The following is a 19,161-nucleotide window of genomic DNA, read 5'->3' on the forward strand; positions in this document are numbered from 1 at the left end:
TTCATTGCTGCACTGGAGGCCTTGGTGAAGGACGGGGAAAACAGAACAGATTCCCTGTATCTGTAGGGATTCAGGAGGCCCTCCAGATGCATGCTCAGAAGGCAGTGGGAGGAGAGCCGTGGAGGATAATGCTAGCTGTTAAACGCCAAGGACATGGGTGCAGTGCTGCAAGATGTTCAAATGATCTCACGAGTGGTTAAGCTCACTGAATGCATCCTACCGACTGCAGTACCATTCTCAGCACTGCTCAATTTGCCACACCCCCTTCAGTCACCGACAAATCTCCATCAATCAGGACCTGCACCTGGCATTAACACGCTGCACCACAACCTCACACATTTAGCACCGCTGCAAGCTTCATACCCATATCTCACCACACTGCCAGTTCTTCAACCATGGTAACCACATCACCCAAACAGATTATATGACACTCACTTACACACCTCCCTCTCTCTTGCAGGACAAGGTGGTGTACAACCTAAAGCAGCAGGAGCTAACCAAAAGGGACAGGCACACTTGCAGGTCCCAACTTCCATGGAGGAGCCGATGCTGGCCGCTACTGCCATGAGCAGTGAGGTCATGGCCAGTGTGCGCTGAAACCATCAAAGAGGACAGTATGCTCATAGCTAATCCTCTGTCGAACAACCCAACTCCCCTTCATTCCACAATCTCTTCTGATTTACAAGTTGCAGATGGTGTAAGCATGCACCTCTTACTTCCCTCACCCGCTCCCTGCACCACAACTTACAATTGTGTCCTCCTTTCAGACACTCAAGGAGTGCAACTTGGACAGTCAGTGGAGGAACAGCAAGAAGAGAGTGGAGATAAGGATATACAGTCACTCGATTTCACACACTCAGCCATCAGCTCAGATACTGACATTATGTGTAATTTAGATGATAGCATAAAGGAAGGATCTGTACGTGATGAGACATTGGGCATGGGTGGTCTGCAGCCAGGGCAGGGTGCAAGGATAGCAAAGGTGCCAGTTCAACAGAGGGTAAGGTTGCATACGAGTTCTGCTGCAGAGCACTCGGGTGAGCACTTCGATGGTGCAGCCTACAGAAGAATGCTGATGCATATGCAGAAAGTAATGCTTGGTGCATTGGGAAACCTGATTTAATGTCGAGTATGGAGGAGTCTCGCACCAACTTGGCACAGGGATTTGCAGAGCTTAGGGCCCATCCTTTCCAGCATTGTGTCTGCTTGCCGATGTCACTGCTTCCATTGCTGCAGAAGCAGCAGCCACTCAATGTCTGATTGCTGCAATGAAGATTCAGACTGAACACAAGAACTAGGAGGAGTAGTAGACCATATGGCCCATCTGCTGTCATGCAAGATCACCTTGCTGCCACGTAAGCTCAGACTGCTGCCACCATGGCTGTGGATACTAGCGTTCCAAGGAGTTTGCAAGGTCACAGCAGTCTAGTTATCTGTCCTCCAACAGATTATGAGGTTTGCTGAGGCGTCATCCCAGGGAACTGGCAGCGGTTCCTTGAAAAACGACCCTGCTCTCCTCCCACAGGATGACAGCACTCATCCTCCCACCACTACCACTCTGTCAGTACCCTTGTTTTTACCGGTTTCTCATCTACATGCTTCCCTTTGGCAGCATCAGTCGAAAACACAGTGCCACATGTACACTGATGCCATCCAGCTCTACCTCACCAGATATCCTGACCCCTCCACTGTCCTAAATTGTCATACTGTTTGTCTGAGAGCCAATACCAAATGAGCAGTAATTTTCTCAAACTAAATATTGGGAAGAATTCAATCCTTGCCACAAATTCCATTCCTCTCCCTGGCAACTATTTGGGGCTGAACTAGACTATTCAGAACATTGGTGTCATATCTGATCCCGAGATGAGTTTCCGACCATATATCTGTGCCATCACGAAGTCTGCCTATTTCCACCTTTAACATCGTCCAACTTTACCCTGCCTCAGTTTATCTGCTGCAGAAACCCTCATTCATACCTTTAATACCTTGAGACTTGACTAATGCAAAGCACTCCTGGCCAGCCTCTGATGTTCCTTAAACTTGAGGTCATCCAAAACTCTGCTACCCATATCCCAACTTGCTCCAGGTCTCACTGACCCATCACCCCTGTGCTCGCTGACATACAATGGCATCCAGTTAAATAACACTTTGATTTTAAAATTATTGTCCTTATTTTCAAATTCCTCCATGGCTTCACCCCTCCCTATTTCTGTAATTTCCACCAGCCCTACAACCCTCAGAGATACCAGCACTCCTCTAATTCTGGCCTCTTCAGCATCCCAGATTTCAATCACTCCACCATTGGTGGCCACACCTTCAGCTGCCTAGGCCCAAAGCTCTGGAATTTCCTCCCTAAATCTCTCCACCTCCCTCTCCTTCTTGAAGATTCCTTAGGAACGTACCTCTCTGACCAAGTATTTGGTCATGCACCCTAATATGTGGCTCAGTGTCAAATTTTGTTTGATAACTCTCCCATGAATAGCTTGGGACATTTTACTTGGCTAAATAAATACAAGTTATTGTTGCCTGTCAGCCAGCCAGTCCAGGGAGCTGCTACCCAAATTGAGGCGATACAGTCCGCAGCCAGGCCTCCTTGGCCCAGAGCTGCTTGTGGTCCTTCTCCAAGACCACCTGCAGCCACTGGAGTAGCACCGCATAAGAGCACTAGAACAAGCAAAGGCACACAGACGATAGGCATCAAGTGAATGCCTAACGGTGATTAACTGACTTTTGTAAGCAATATGGCATAATTTCTTTTCAAAACTTGGCTTGGAATGTTTACTTTGTGGTGGCTTTTATTTTTGCATTGTGGCCAAACAGATGGTGTGACAATCATTGACAGAGGGAAGATAAGGTGTGGGACAGTTGGAGAATGAGGAATTGGGGATGTGGTTACTGGTATTTCACTCACATGAGGAGATCTTCATGGACAGCCCAGCCAGAAAGGAGCTGTCAAGGTGCCCTCCTCCATCTCCTGCTCCTGAGCTGCTCACGCATAACTAGTGGCAAGGGTTATCCCCTCATGATAACACGGTTGTGCAGCTTGCAGCAGACCACCATAAATCTTGATACCCACATTGTTTCAGCAAATCAATGGTCTGCTCTATCACACTTAATCTGGCAAAGTGGCTCTCGTTGTATGCATGCTGCACACGTGTGCATGGGTTGCACACCAGAGCCATCAGCCATATTGCTCAATAGAACATAGAACATAACAGCGCAGTACAGGCCCTTCGGCCCTCGATGTTGCGCCGACCTGTGAAACCATCTGACCTACACTATTCCATTTTCATCCATATGTCTATCCAATGAACACTTAAATGCCCTTAAAGTTGGCGAGTCTACTACTGTTGCAGGCAGGGCGTTCCACGCCCCTACTACTCTCTGAGTAAAGAAACTACCTCCGACATCTGTCCTATATCTATCACCCCTCAACTTAAAGCTATGTCCCCTCGTGTTTGCCATCACCATCCGAGGAAAAGGTCTCTCACTATCCACCCTATCTAACCCTCTGATTATCATATATGTCTCTATTAAGTCACCTCTCCTCCGCCTTCTCTCTAACGAAAACAACCTCAAGTCCCTCAGCCTTTCCTCGTAAGACCTTCCCTCCATACCAGGCAACATCCTAGTAAATCTCCTCTGCACCCTTTCCAAAGCTTCCACATTCTTCCTATAATGCGGTGACCAGAACTGCACGCAATACTCCAGGTGCGGCCGCACCAGAGTTTTGGACAGCTGCAGCATGACCTCGTGGCTTCGAAATTCGATCCCCCTACTAATAAAAGCTAACACACCATATGCCTTAACAGCCCTATTAAATCCCTGAAAGTTGCCACCCAGGTTATGTACCTGGACACCAAGATCTCTCTGCTCATCTACACTACCAAGAATCTTCCCATTAGCCCAGTACTCTGCATTCCTGTTACTCCTTCCAAAGTGAATCACCTCACACTTTTCCGCATTAAACTCCATTTGCCATCTCTCAGCCCAGCTCTGCAGCCTATCTATGTCCCTCTGTAACCTACAACATCCTTCGGCACTATCCACAACTCCACCGACCTTCGTGTCATCCGCAAATTTACTAACCCACCCTTCTACACCCTCATCCAGGTCATTTACAAAAATGACAAACAGCAGTGGCCCCAAAACAGATCCTTGCGGTACACCACTAATAACTGAACTCCAGGACCACCACCCTCTGTCTTCTTTCAGCTAGACAATTTCTGATCCAAAGCACTAAATCACCTTCAATCCCATACTTCCGTATTTTCTGCAATAGCCTACCGTGGGGAACCTTATCAAACGCCTTACTGAAATCTATATACACCACATCCACGGCTTTACCCTCATCCACCTGTTTGGTCACCTTCTCAAAAAACTCAATAAGGTTTGTGAGGCACAACCTACCCTTCACAAAACCGTGCTGACTATCTCTAATGAACTTATTCTTTTCAAGATGATTATAAATCCTATCTCTTACAACCTTTTCCAACATTTTACCCACAACCGAAGTAAGGCTCACAGGTCTATAATTACCAGGGCTGTCTCTACTCCCCTTCTTGAACAAGGGGACAACATTTGCTATCCTCCAGTCTTCCGGCACTATTCCTGTCGACAATGACGACATAAAGATCAAGGTCAAAGGCTCTGCAATCTCCTCCCTGGCTTGCCAGAGAATCCTAGGATAAATCCCATCTGGCCCAGGGGACTTATCTATTTTCACACTTTCCAAAATTGATAACACCTCCCTCCTTGTGAACCTCAATCCCATCTAGCCTCGTAGTCTGTATCTCAGTATTCTCCTCGACAACATTTTCTTTCCCTACTGTAAATACTGACGAAAAATATTCATTTAACGCTTCCCCTATCTCCTCTGATTCCACACACAACTTCCCACTACTATCCTTGATTGGCCCTAATCTAACTCTAGTCATTCTTTTATTCCTAATATACCTAGAGAAAGCCTTAGGGTTTTCCCTGCTCCTATCCGCCAATGACTTCTCGTGTCCTCTCCTTGCTCTTCTTAGCTCTCCTTTTAGATCCTTCCTGGCTAGCTTGTAACTCTCAAGCGCCCGAACTGAGCCTTCACGTCTCATCCTAACATAAGCCTTCTTCTTCCTCTTGACAAGCGCTTCAACTTCTTTAGTAAACCATGGCTCCCTCGCTCGACAACTTCCTCCCTGCCTGACAGGTACATACTTATCAAGGACACGCAGTAGCTGCTCCCTGAATAAGCTCCACATTTCGATTGTGCCCATCCCCTGCAGTTTCCTTCCCCATCCTACGCATCCTAAATCTTGCCTAATCGCATCATAATTTCCTTTCCCCCAGCTATAATTCTTGCCCTGCGATATATACCTGTCCCTGCCCATCGCTAAGGTAAACCTAACCGAATTGTGATCACTATCACCAAAGTGTTCACCTACATCTAAATCTAACACCTGGCCGGGTTCATTACCCAGTACCAAATCCAATGTGGCATCGCCCCTGGTAGCCCTGTCTACATACTGTGTCAGAAAACCCTCCTGCACACACTGGACAAAAACTGACCCATCTAAAGTACTCGAACTATAGTATTTCCAGTCAATATTTGGAAAGTTAAAGTCCCCCATAACAACTACCCTGTTACTCTCGCTCCTGTCGAGAATCATCTTCGCGATCCTTTCCTCTACATCTCTGGAACTATTCGGAGGTCTATAGAAAACTCCCAACAGGGTGACCTCTCCTCTCCTGTTTTTAACCTCGGCCCATACTACCTCAGTAGACGAGTCCTCAAACGTCCTTTCTGCCACCGTAATACTCTCCTTGATTAACAATGCCACACCCCCCCCCTCTTTTACCATCTTCTCTGTTCTTAGTGAAACATCTAAATCCCGGAACCTGCAACATCCATTCCTGTCCCTGCTCTACCCATGTCTCCGAAATGGCCACAACATCGAGATCCCAGGTACCAACCCATGCTGCAAGCTCACCCATCTTATTCCGGATGCTCCTGGCGTTGAAGTAGGTACACTTTAAACCAAGTTTTTGCTTGCCAGTGCCCACTTGCGTCCTTGTAACCTTATCCCTGACCTCACTACTCTCAACATCCTGTACACTGGAACTACAATTTAGGTTCCCACCCCCCTGCTGAATTAGTTTAAACCCCCCCCGAAGAGCACTAGCAAATCTCCCCCCCAGGATATTGGTACCCCTCTGGTTCAGGTGAAGACCATCCTGTTTGTAGAGGTCCCACCTACCCCAGAAAGAGCCCCAATTATCCAGGAAACCAAAACCCTCCCTCCTACACCATCCCTGCAGCCACGTGTTCAACTCCTCTCTCTCCCTATTCCTCGCTTCGCTAGCACGTGGCACGGGCAACAACCCAGAGATAACAACTCTGTTTGTTCTCGCTCTAAGCTTCCACCCGAGCTCCCTGAATTTCTGCCTTAAATCCCCATCTCTCTTCCTACCTATGTCATTGGTCCCCACCCTAGCTCCCTGAATTTCTGCCTTAAATCCCCATCTGTCTTCCTACCTATGTCGTTGGTGCCTAGGTGGACCACGACTTGGGGCTGCTCCCCCTCCCCCTCCCCCATAAGGATCCCAAAAACACGATCCGAGATATCACGAACCCTGGCACCTGGGAGGCAACACACCAACCGTGAGTCTCTCTCGTTCCCACAGAACCTCCTATCTGTTCCCCTAACTATGGAGTCCCCAATGACTAATGCTCTGCTCCTCTTCCCCCTTCCCTTCTGAGCAACAGGGACAGACTCTGTGCCAGATACCTGTACCCCATTGCTTACCCCTGGTAAGTCGTCCCCAACAGTATCCAAAACGGTATACCTGTTGTTGAGGGAAACGGCCACAGGGGATCCCTGCACTGCCTGCTGGTTCCCTCTCCTTCCCCTGACGGTAACCCATCTACCTACTTCTTTTACCTGAGGTGTGACTACCTCCCTATAACTCCTCTCAATAACCCCCTCCGTCTCCCGAATGATCCGAAGTTCATCCAGCTCCAGCTCCAGTTCCCTAACGCGGTTCTCGAGGAGCTGGAGTTGGGTGCACTTCCCGCAGATGTGGTCCCTGCCGTTCACAATGGGATCAGCCAACTCCCACATCATACAGCTACAGCACATCACCTGCCCAGCCATCTCTACTTAGTTAATTACTTTATTAATTTATATAAATTTATGAGCTAAATACTTTGATTATTCTGTGCTGTGGTCTTTTTCAAATAACCAATTAATAGATAAGTCAAAAAAGTAAAAGAAGTAAATTTTTACCAATCACACGATACAGAAGAAATAAAATAAAAAGCTTACCTTATCAACACACCATAGTCCTTTTTTTTTTTGGTTAGAGGAGGAGGGTGGGTGGGAGACACTACACGTGTAGTGTCTCGGGTTCAGCCACTGCCCAAATATATAGGTTTTGACTTACCCAGCAGTCCCCTGGTCCTCTGAAACAAAAGGGAATTAACTTTAACTTTAAACTGAAACTGACCTCCCAGGTGATAGTTCGCTCTGCACTCTCCGCTTCTGAAAAAGCTGCTGCAACCAAAATACCCACCCTTCAATTTGCTGTGGTTGCTCGATTGCAGCTGGCATAGCAGACTTTTTCTTATTCTTTGGCCTCCTTGTCTCGAGAGACAATGGGTAAGCGCCGAGAGGTGGTCAGTGGTTTGTGGAGCAGCGCCTGGAATAGCTATAAAGGCCAATTCTAGAGTGACAGACTCTTCCACAGGCACTGCAGATAAAATTGGTTGTCGGGGCTGTTACACAGTTGGCTCTCTCCTTGCACTTGTCTTTTTTCCTGCCAACTGCTAAGTCTCTTCGACTCACCACTCTTTAGCACCCCCTTTATGGCTGCCCGCCAGCTCTGGCGATCACTGGCAATTGACTTCCACGACTTGTGGTCAATGTCACAGGAGTTCATGTCCCGTTTGCAGATATCTTTAAAGCGGAGACATGGACAGCCGGTGGGCCTGATACCAGTGATGAGCTCGCTGGACATTAGTCCTTGGGAATCCTGCCATCTTCCATGCAGCTCACCTGGCCAAGCTATCGCAAGCGCCGCTGGCTCAGTAGGGTGTATATGCTGGGATGTTGGCCGCCTCGAGGACTTCTGCGTTGGAGATACGGTCCTGCCACCTGATGCCAAGGATTCTCTGGAGGCAGCGAAGATGGAATGAGTTGAGACATCACTCTTGGCTGACATACGTTGTCCAGGCCTCGCTGCCGTAGAGCAAGGTACTGAGGACACAGGCTTGAAACACTCAGAACTTTTGTGTTCCGTGTCAGTGCGCCATTTTCCCACACTCTCTTGGCCAGTCTGGACATAGCAACCGACGCCTTTCCCATGCGCTTGTTGATTTCCGCATCGAGAGACAGTTTACTGGTGATAGTTGAGCCTAGGTAGGTGAACTCTTGAACCACTTGCAGAGCGCAGTCGCCGATATTGATGGATGGAGCATTTCTGACGTCCTGTCCCATGATGTTCGTTTTCTTGAGGCTGATGGTTCGGCCAAATTTGTTGCAGGCAGCCGCAAACCTGTCAATGAGTCTCTGCAGACACTCTTCTGTGTGGGATGTTAATGCAGCATCGTCAGCAAAGAGGAGTTCCCTGATGAGGACTTTCCATACTTTGGTCTTCGCTCTAAGATGGGCAAGGTTGAACAACCTGCCATCTGATCTTGTGTGGAGGAAAACTCCTTCTTCTGATGACTTGAACGCATGTGAGAGCAGCAGTGAGAAGAACATCCCAAACAGTGTAGGTGAGAGAACACAGCTCTATTTCACACCACTCAGGATAGGAAAGGGGTCTGATGAGGCACCACTATGCTGAATTGGAATGAGGTGATGATACTTAGTAGCTTTGGTGGGTACCTGATCTTTGCTAGTAGTCTGAAGAGACCACGTCTACTGACGAGGTCAAAGGCTTTGGTGAGATCAATGAAAGCAACACAGAGGGGCATCTGTTGTTCGCGGCATTTCTCCTGTAACTGGTGAAGGGAGAACAGCATGTCAATGGTGGATCTCTCTGCTCGAAAGCCACACTGTGCCTCAGGGTAGACACGCTCAGCCAGCTTCTGCAGTCTGTTTAAAACGACTCGAGCGAAGACTTTCCCCACTATGCTGAACAGGGAGATTCCACGGTAGCTGTTGCAGTCACCGCGGTTACCCTTGTCCTTTTGGAGGATGACGATATTGGCATGGCGCATGTCCTGTTGTACCGCTCCCTCATCCCAGCACAGGCAAAGTAGCTCATGGAGTGCTGAGAGTATTGCAGACTTGGCATTCTTGATTATTTCAGGGGTAATGCCGTCCTTTCCAGGGGCTTTTCTACCGGCTAGAGAATCAATGGTATCACTGAGTTCCGATTTTGTTGGCTGTTCGTCCAACTCATCCATGACTGGCAGAGACTGGGCTGCATTGAGGGTGGTATCAGTGACATTTTCCCTGGAGTACAGTTCTAGGTAGTGCTCCACCCAGCAGTCCATTTGCTTGCGTTTATCAGTGATCGTGTCCCCTGATTTAGACTTGGAGGTGGGGGGGGGGGGCGGTGGGGTGGGATCTTCTTGATGGTTGGCCCAAAAGCTCGCTTAATGCCATCATACATTCCTCTGATGTTTCTGGTGTTGGAGGCCAGCTGAATACGACTGCATAGGTGTTGCCAGTAGTCATTTGCACAGCGCCTGGCTGTTCTTTGTGCAGCGCTTCTGGCTACTTTAAATGCTACGGATGTTAACTCACTGGGGGCTTTCCTGTAGTTCAACAGTGCAATGCGCTTAGCGGCTATGACAGGTTTCAGCTCTTCAAAGTGAGATTGAAACCAGTCTGCATTCTGCTTCTCACGTTTGCCAAAGGTGGTCATTTCTGAGTCATAGATGGCGTCTCTGATGTGGGCCCATTTCGTCTCTGCATCCCCTACAAGAATGTTTTGAAGAGCTTTTTCAAGCAAATTTAGAAACGTATGTAAAAGCTGTGGATAAGAAATTATACTAGTGTTGATGCGTGGGCGGCCCTTCTGCTTGGAGTGATGCAGCTTCTTTGGTTTGAGTCTAACTTTGCTGCACACCAGGGAGTGGTCGGTGTCGCAGTCTGCACTGTGGAAGCTGCGTGTGATTTGAACACTGTTTAAAGAGGCTCGCCTTGTGACGATCAGGTCCAGCTGGTGCCAATGACGTGATCTTGGGTGTCTCCATGAAACCCAGTGACAGGGTTTAGTGTGAAAGAACGAGTTGGTGATGCAGAGGTTGTGATAGGTACACAACTCCAGCAGTCTCTGTCCATTCTCATTCATCCTTCCAATGCCATAGTGCCCAAGGCAGGAGGGCCATGAGTCATGGTGAGCCCCAACCCTGGCATTAAAGTCCCCCAGCAGGAAGAAGTGTTCGGTATTGGGGATGCTACTAATGATATTATGGAATTCCTCGTAGAACTGGTCTTTAACTTCAGGTGGGGAATAGACTGTTGGAGCATAGATGCTGAGTAGGTGTACTGGACCAGAGGCGGATGGACAGTATGCATTCCGAGCCATTTGAAGGTGGCTCTATTTTGCTGAGCAAAGAATTTCTGATGGCGAAGCCCACTCCATGCTGTCTTGGTTCTTCTGGATCCCTACCCTGCCAGTAGAAGGTGTAGTCTTGCTCTCTTAGAGATCCGCTCGCAGGGAGGAATGTCTCCTGAAGTGCTGCAATGTCCACATTGAGTCTACTGAGCTCACTGTTAATGATGGCGGTCTTCCAAGAATCGTTGATTTGTGTAAGGTCTTCCAACAGGCCAAGACACACAGTTCTAACATTCCAGCTTGCAAAACAAAGGGCTGGTACCTTCTTTCCTTTTTTTGTCGTGCTGTTTGGTGCAGGATTACAGTCCACTTGTTGGGCAATGACCCTGAGCTCCAAGCACCCATTGAAGCAGGTGGACTGTGGCGGGACAGAACCTTTCTAACTGGGGGCTGCCCGTTTGAGGCGGGCGGTAGCTGTTCAGTGAGATGCGATGACCTCTCCCATCGACAAAGGCAACCCATGGTGCCCAATCTCTATGCCACTTAAGCTGGACTTATAACCCGTAACTGCTGCCTTCCGCGTTGTTTTGGTTGCTGTGAGGCGACTATGGAGTGACTTCTCCATGGCGCATGCCTGGAAGTTGTGAGTTGCCAAGCGTCAAAACCCCTCTCTCGGCCTTCCTCGTGGGGTCCCCGACGTTTGGCACCGCTATGGCTGCACGAACTGCCGGAAACATGCCAAAGGTGACACATGAATGCCTTAGGGGTTCCGCTTCGGATTTTCTGTTAGGATTTACTCCCTTAGCCTTGGTCTCTCCCGAGACACCCACAGGGCAAGGGCTGTTAGCTCCTATCCCTGAGCAAGGGCCCTAACAAGTAAACTGTGCGATTTCATGGAGAGGGAAGGGGTGCGAGGGGGGGGAGAAAGGGGTTGCGGGGGGGGGTGGGGGGGGGGAAAGAAGGTGTCTCCTGGTAGCTCGAGGGAGAGGAGCAGGTGGTCGTCGAGGCTCAGGGCCTCAATCCGGCCTCAGACGTCCTTCCACCATCACAGCTGGGAGCCGGGAAAGAAGTTCCACCATGAGCTGAATGGCGACCACAAGCGCAGCATCAGCGTAGAGGACGCAGACATTGAGGAGGCCGTGGGCTGGCCCACTCGCCAGGGTTGCAACCCCTGCTGGACGCCTCCCTCCACCCCCCGCCCCCCCCTCCAATAGCAGACTAGTGCAGAATGAAGGCCTCATGATTGCTGCCAGGATACCAGGTTCTGACCTGCATGATTCAGTGCCTATGGTCACATACCAGCTGGACGCTGAGCGAGTACAATCCCTTTTAGTTCCAGTACAGGGCAGACTTGACACTCAGCGCCCACCAAGCAATGTGCATGCAGTCAATGGCACCCTGCATCATGGGGAAGCTTGCAATACTAGCAAAGTCATATGCTTGCTCTGCCTGCTTTCTCTGACAAGAGAGAATGAAATAAAGTAAGCTGTCATTGAATAGAGAGCCTTAGCGACCTCACTTAAGCAACAGTGAACAGCAGACTGTGAGACATTGTGAATACCTCCAGTTTCAGCCTGGAAGGAGCTAGGCACATAAAAGTTCAAGGCCACAGTCATCTCACAGGTGCTGGCAAAACAGTCTTAGCCTGCTCTGTGGTTTCTGTGATGGCTGCAAGTGGTAGGTTTCAGTGAGGATGTCCTTAGTGAAGCGTGGATGTCATACACATTGTTCTTCATTAAGATACAAGCAGATAAATTGCTCGCTGAACACCCTGGGTGGATACAGCCTCCTGCTGACAGCACTTCTCCACCCTCCCTCTTCCAGCAGCTTGTCCTGCTCTGCATGGCCTCTGATCAGTCTCATGCTGTATTCCAAGGGGAACGTCTATTAGTGCACCCTTGTCTGGGAGCAACTGGATTGTACAAAAGCCCTGAAGTCAGACAAAAGTCCTTCAGCGCCCGCCACACCACTCCCTGTAGACTTTTGCAACTGAAACAACTCTAGAAAGCACCAAACACTTGCAGAATTGAAGCAACAGCCAGAAGAAATAAACTGGCAACAAACCTGTTAAGTTGTTGATGATCCATGTAAATATCACTGGTGGGGGGGCCTTCCTGCTGCTTAATGCATGCTTAGCTGTGAGAGGTTGAGAAGGCATTCACTCGAGCACTAGCTCCAAAATGGGAGTGCTGGCATCAAATCAGCATTGCACACTGAATCAGGTCATGATCTGCCTGCTCTGCATACTCCGGTGGTCATTCACTGCAAGGGCATGCTAATACCCTCACTAGTATGGTGCCTAGTATGATTTACCTCAAAAGTGTGCATGCTACAGATGCCATTTTGGAGCACCAAGGGCACTCGTAGCACCAAAAAAGTTAATCCCAATTTCTTGCCAAGTGTGTTCAGTCACCCACGAGTCTGACATGTGTACAAGCCTCCACCTACAAAGCCAGTTCTCTCTCTCCCCCAGAAATTCTGATGAAGACCAGCAAACCATGTCCTAAAGAGAAAGGCAATTGCAAAACGATGCACATTTTTTTAACTTCAGCATTATTATTTCCACTTTCATTTTATTTAAACTGCTAATGAAGTGCATTGCAATGACATTATGGGAGGCACCAAATCAGTTGGTGTGAGCAAGCAAAAGTAACAATGTGGCAGTGGCATAGTCATTAGCCCAAAGCTTCAACTGTGCACCCATTTCAGCCTCTGATGGGATGTGTACAGAGTTGTTTAAACATTACAGACTAACGAACATACTTGGCTTGCAGCCAGTCTTATCTCAATTTTCTGGCAACACCCACAAGCTGCACTGGCAAGCTCATCACATGCGAAGCAGGACTCAACAAGCTGAGACACAAAAGAGCAGATTCTTGTGTCAAAGCATGCCTGGACATGTTAGAAATGAAGTATTCAGCTTTGAGGTTAGAAAAGAATGCCAAGAAACAGTGAAAGTTGAAGGTCACACAAAAACGAATATCGAACGGAATACTTATTAACACTGACATTTTACCTTCAAAAAAGCAATAAAATAAACGTTCAGATCCTGCTCATTTACTCAGATATTCATAAGGGCAGAGTTTTTTCTTTGGGAGCAGAATGCAGTGTTACTGCTGAATGATTTTCCATCTGATACCAAGAAAAGTCGGGTGCCAAGTTATTTTTTATTCCCCTCTGTCCAGTTGGCTTTGCTGTTGGACCATCGGCAAACTGGAAATACGGCAGGTGATATTAAACTTCCACCTAATATCTTCTCCTGGTGACGATGTGGAAATGAGACCAGAGGAAGCTGACCTGATTTCTGTTGCCATCGAAACAGGTCATGATATTAGCCAGCTGTGATCTCATCCTGTGCCACAACATCAAGCAAAGTATATTTTCTTTCATTGTCTTCAACCAATTTCTTTTCATTTAAAGGAAACATTCCAAGCAATGATGATCTTTATAGCACTGGCCCAATTCCCAGCATTACTTCTTGAGAGAGATCCAAAAAAAATGGCAGTTGCAGCAAAGGAGGAGTAATTTATAACTTTATGCTCCCTGTACTCAGTTTTATCAACTAGCAGCACTGACTGGCCCTGGATTTCCCCAGACATTCTGCTGTGGCATCATCATAACTTCACTGAAAGAACCATTGAGAATTATGGGGCACATTTCCCAAAATTTTCAAAGTTTCTGACATTGCAACAGACAACATCGCAAAATTACTTCACTGGCTGTAAAGCGCTCTGGAACATGCTGAGCTTCTTTTAATTAACAGACTCTTCTGAAGAAATGACAATGTCAGATAAAAAAGAAAGACTTGCATTTATATAGCACCTTTCACATTCAAAGCACTTTACAACCAATGAAGGACTTTTCGAAGTGTAGTCACTATTGTAATGTAGGAACCACGGCAGCCATTTGGGCAGCAAGCTCCCACAGACAGCAATGTGATCATGACAGGATAATCTGTTTTTAGTTATGTTGATTGAGGGATAAATATTGGCCAGGACACCTGAAGTGTGACAAATCCCCAGGACTAGATGGTTTCCATCCCACAGATTTCAAAGAAGTAGATGAGAACATTGTGGACACCCTAACTATAATCTTCCAAAGTTCTCTTGGCTCGTTCCCTTTAGATTGGAAAATTGTGTACGTCTCTCTGCTACTTAAGAAGGTGACAGACGGAAACTAGGCCATGGTTAGACCATACCTGGAAATCTATCATCAGTTTTGAGCACCACACCTCAGGAACGATATCTTGGCCTTGGAGGGATTGAATCATAGATTTACTAGTATGATACCTGGACTCAAATGTTCAGCTAGGAGGAGAAATTAAACAAAATAGGATTGTATTCCCTGGAATTCAGATAGTGAATGGATGATTTGATCAAAGTATTCAAGATATTTAGGGGAACAGATCAGGTAGATTGGAAGAAACTGTTTCTGCTGGGTGGAGAGTCTAGGACTAGGGGCATAGTCTAAAAATTAGAGCCAGACCTTTCAGGAGTGAAATTCGGAAACATTTCTTCATGCAAAGGATTTTAGAAATTTGGAACTCTCTTCCTCGAACAGCAATTGGTGCTACATCAATTGTTAATTTTAAAACTGAACTTGACAGATTTTTGTTAGCCAAAGGTACTGAGGGATAAGGGGCAAAGGTGGGTATATGGAGTGAGTTGCAGATCAACTATGATCTCAGTGAATGGTGGAACAGACTTGAGAGCCAAAACAGCCTACTCCTGTTCCTATGTTCCCCTTTGTTCCATATCAACTCCCTCACTTAATTCCATTTATACATTTCCCAATGCAGCTAATACATCTCCTGAAATGGCATCTTCTCCTGTTCTCAAACAGTCTTCTTGAGACTACCCCAAAGTTCCATCCTTGGCCACTCCTGTTTCTAATCTACATGCTGCCGCTCGTCAACATCCGTAAAGATGGGGAGCCTCTACATTTACAGTGTCAACAGTTTTCCTGTCTGCTATCACTCTCGGCTTCACAGCCATCACTGCTATCAGAATAAAAGCAAAATACTGCGGATGCTGGAAATCTGAAACAAAAACAAGAAATGCTGGATTCACTCAGCAGGTCTGGCAGCATCTGTGCAAACTGCTATCAGAATACTTATTTGACATCAATCTGTGGATTTCAATCAAATTTTTTTGATTTTTAAATCAAAGTGTTCTCCAATTTAATACTGGCAAGCCTGAAGCCATCCTGTTTTGTTCCCACCAGAAACCCTGTACACCTTGCCTTTGACGTCATTGTTTTCAAAGCTGCTGGCTCAGATTGAGCCTGGTGGTGCACAACCTCAGTGTCCTGTTTGACTCAGCTAAGCTTCCAGTTGCGTATCCTAACCAGCACTAAGGCTGCTTTGCAACATTGTACCTTTGTCCTTACTCTCAGCTAGCAAAGCTCTTTGGCATACTTTAGTTAGCTCCAGACTTGGCATCTCCAATGCCCTTCTAGTCAGCCTCCAAAGCTCCACACTACATGTCTTCCAACTCATACCTAACTCTACTGTCCAAACTCTGTCCTTTACATCATCTCTCCGCAACCTCCTCCAAACCTACATTCTAACACGTGTTCTGCAGTCTTCCAAATCTGGTTTCCTGTGCCTTCCATTTTCCACTGCTCCACCATCAGTGTCCCTCTAGAAATCTCTCCATAAACCCCTCTACCTTGCTAATTTTTTCCTCATCTTCAAAAGCCTGTTTGATCATACAGTCAGTCTTCTTCCCTTACCACTGTGTTCATTTCTCCTCTGGAGTGCTTTGGGGCATGTGCTAGGTTCAAAACTCAATCTAAATAAATGGTGATTGTGATGGAAGGAGGACATTATAGCATAGTAGGAGATGAATGTGCAATGTCATGATATATTATGACTGTCATGCTGGGTTGCAAGCAGTACAGTAACAATGAACATCTCTGATTACTCAATTCAATATTTTTGCAGAAGCTGTTTATTTTCACTATTTCTCTGGTATTCAGCAAGAAGAATTATTTGTTGATGAATAGATTTTTAAAGAGGAAGTAAAATCCGAGGGGAGTACTTTTTGTTTAAAGTACTTCTCTCATAATTTACCTTAAAAAAAAATGGTCTTACAAAGACATATAATTTCATATTGGGCTTCTTTTTCTCCACGACATGCCGGTTAGCATTATAGGCTGGGAAGACGTAAGGCATCTGAGACTTTCCTTTCCCTTTATGAGGCTGGATCATGTGAAGGGGAAAAAAAACAGAAACCCAGTACATAATTGTACATTACAATTTCCATTTCACCTCTCCATCAAATGGGCAGAGTGAATGCTTCAGTGAGTTTCGGGCAGATTAATACCCTTAGCTGACTGCAGCTCTTCATTCCCAGTTCCAAGTCTGCAGCTACAGAAACTAGATTTAACAGCATACATGTTGACTCACAGCTTGAAAGACAGTGGGGTGAAATTGGTCTATGCCGGCTGTGCAAAGCGCGTTTGCAGTGAATGAGCAGCCGATTTTTCATCAAGCTCAATCTTCTTTCCACTGAAGTTCACAGAACAATAGTTCAAACTCTTTTTGGAGACTTGTTTCCTAGTCTGTCACTTCTACTTTGTTTGATATAAAATATTTTGGCAATATTTTAAAAATCAATGGAAAATATAAACTGGGGTGGTGAAAAATCGGCTGGCACTTGCTCTGAGCCCATTTCGCGCTGCTGCCTGCAGACCAATTTCACCTCAGTCGATATAAAGGTGCCCATTAAAGCAATAACTCCTTGAAGACTATGAAAGTATTTCTCTACCAGTCAAAAACATGACCAAGGATACAATTTTCTTCCTTACTCACACAATGGAATACATAAAAATCTCTACATTTTTCAAACTGTTTTAATATCCAAAACTGATTAAAAACTGTGAAGAATCATTCTTCCAACATTATATGCAAAAAAAAAGATTGTTATGATCCTGTCTTTTTTTTTCCGGTAAGTACGCGGGGTGCCTTTAGGCTGGAAAAGGATCAGTACTGCTTTAAGGCAGCAAGCTCCAGGGACTAAGTCAAAGAATGCATTCTCTTTGCTGTAGAATACAGCCAGCTTCAAATGTGCATTCTTGTTGTCTTGGGATACAGCCATTCAGAGAACAAGGACAAAGATACAATGTTGCCGATTGACGCTAGAAACTAGCTGAAAAACTGGCTTTTGAGACACAGTTAACAGACACAGACAGACAGCTGGACCGGCATGAATGGAACAGAGATCTCTGATAATTTAAACTGAAGGAACGGAAGTTATACTGTGACAATCTTTTATCTCTCAAAAATTCTAAAACCAAATTGATTCACTAAAAAGTGTTTGCAAGTTGTTAATTGCTGAATTCATCGCTGGAGAAGAAAAGCATCACATCAACTGCTGAACTAGACTACGGACAGTTCCTCTGTTGAAGAACCTTTATTTCCCCCCCCCACCATTGGACGGCTGTGAGAACATCAAGCAACCTTGGGCAGTTCCACATTGGAAGATTTTACTTCGGCAGGAGCGTAAATTGGCAAGGACGCTAATTTTTCTATTTTAAATGTTGTTTATATCTTAGTAGTATTTAAGACCAACACCCCCAGCTTATACACACTACTGAGTCAGCGGCGCTTGAGATGGCTTGGCCATGTGAGCCGCATGGAAGATGGCAGGATCCCCAAAGACACATTGTACAGCGAGCTCGCCACTGGTATCAGACCCACCGGCCGCCCATGTCTCCGCTATAAAGACGTCTGCAATCGCGACATGAAATCGTGTGACATTGATCACAAGTCGTGGGAGTCAGTTGCCAGCATTCGCCAGAGCTGGCAGGCATCCATAAAGACAGGGCTAAATTGTGGCGAGTCGAAGAGACTTAGTAGTTGGCAGGAAAAAAGACAGAGGCGCAAGGGGAGAGCCAACTGTGCAACAGCCCCGACAAACAAATTTCTCTGCAGCACCTGTGGAAGAGCCAGTCACTCCAGAATTGGCCTTTATAGCCACTCCAGGCGCTGCTTCACAAACCACTGACCACCTCCAGGCGCGTATCCATTGTCTCTCGAGATAAGGAGGCCCAAAATAAAAAGTATTTAAGAATTTAGTTTTTCTAATTAAACAGTTAATTTGTTCATCTAAAGACACCTGGTTTGGTTTGCCTCATTTGGGGGATACTAGATGGTCAATTTGGCTGTGGTTTTCTTTAATTTGGAAAGTTTAAAATGATATGTTAGGCGATCTGTGAAGGGGCGGGACTGAATCAACAGTGCGTTTCTCCCACCACAATCAGAATCATATATTGTGATTGGGGGCTTTGTCTTGAGCGGTCAGTCGTAACAAGATGCACATTTTAAAAGATAAAGATTTCTTTCTGCATTCAAAAGATTCTAACAATATTTTTTTTTTAAAAATGTTATTCTGTCAAGTTTGGAAGATAACTGATTTATTTTCAAATTAATTTTTTTTGTAGTTTCTCAACTCAAGGACATCTAACCACAATGGGACTGATAGCTCAAAGATAAACAAGGGTAATGATTTTATTCCATGTAAAATGCAGTCAAACTTTCACCTGAAACAACTGAAATATTTTTGCAATGCTGCAGATAGTCAGCATAAAATGTTTAGAAATGTCCTGTTGCTGTGTGAGGGGAAACAGCCATGCTCTTAACACAGTGAATCAGAATACGAT

At 46.3% G+C, this 19,161-nt stretch overlaps 1 protein-coding gene across 1 annotated transcript in view; it reads right to left on the reverse strand.

Annotated features, from left to right (window-relative positions):
• The window catches only part of mtap (methylthioadenosine phosphorylase), a 229,590-nt gene that overhangs the window by 83,048 nt on the left and 127,381 nt on the right, over window positions 1–19,161 (reverse strand). The gene's annotated exons all lie outside the window — the stretch shown is intronic.

Source organism: Heterodontus francisci, chromosome 4, assembly GCF_036365525.1.
Source record: "Heterodontus francisci isolate sHetFra1 chromosome 4, sHetFra1.hap1, whole genome shotgun sequence".
Lineage (NCBI taxonomy): Eukaryota > Metazoa > Chordata > Chondrichthyes > Heterodontiformes > Heterodontidae > Heterodontus > Heterodontus francisci.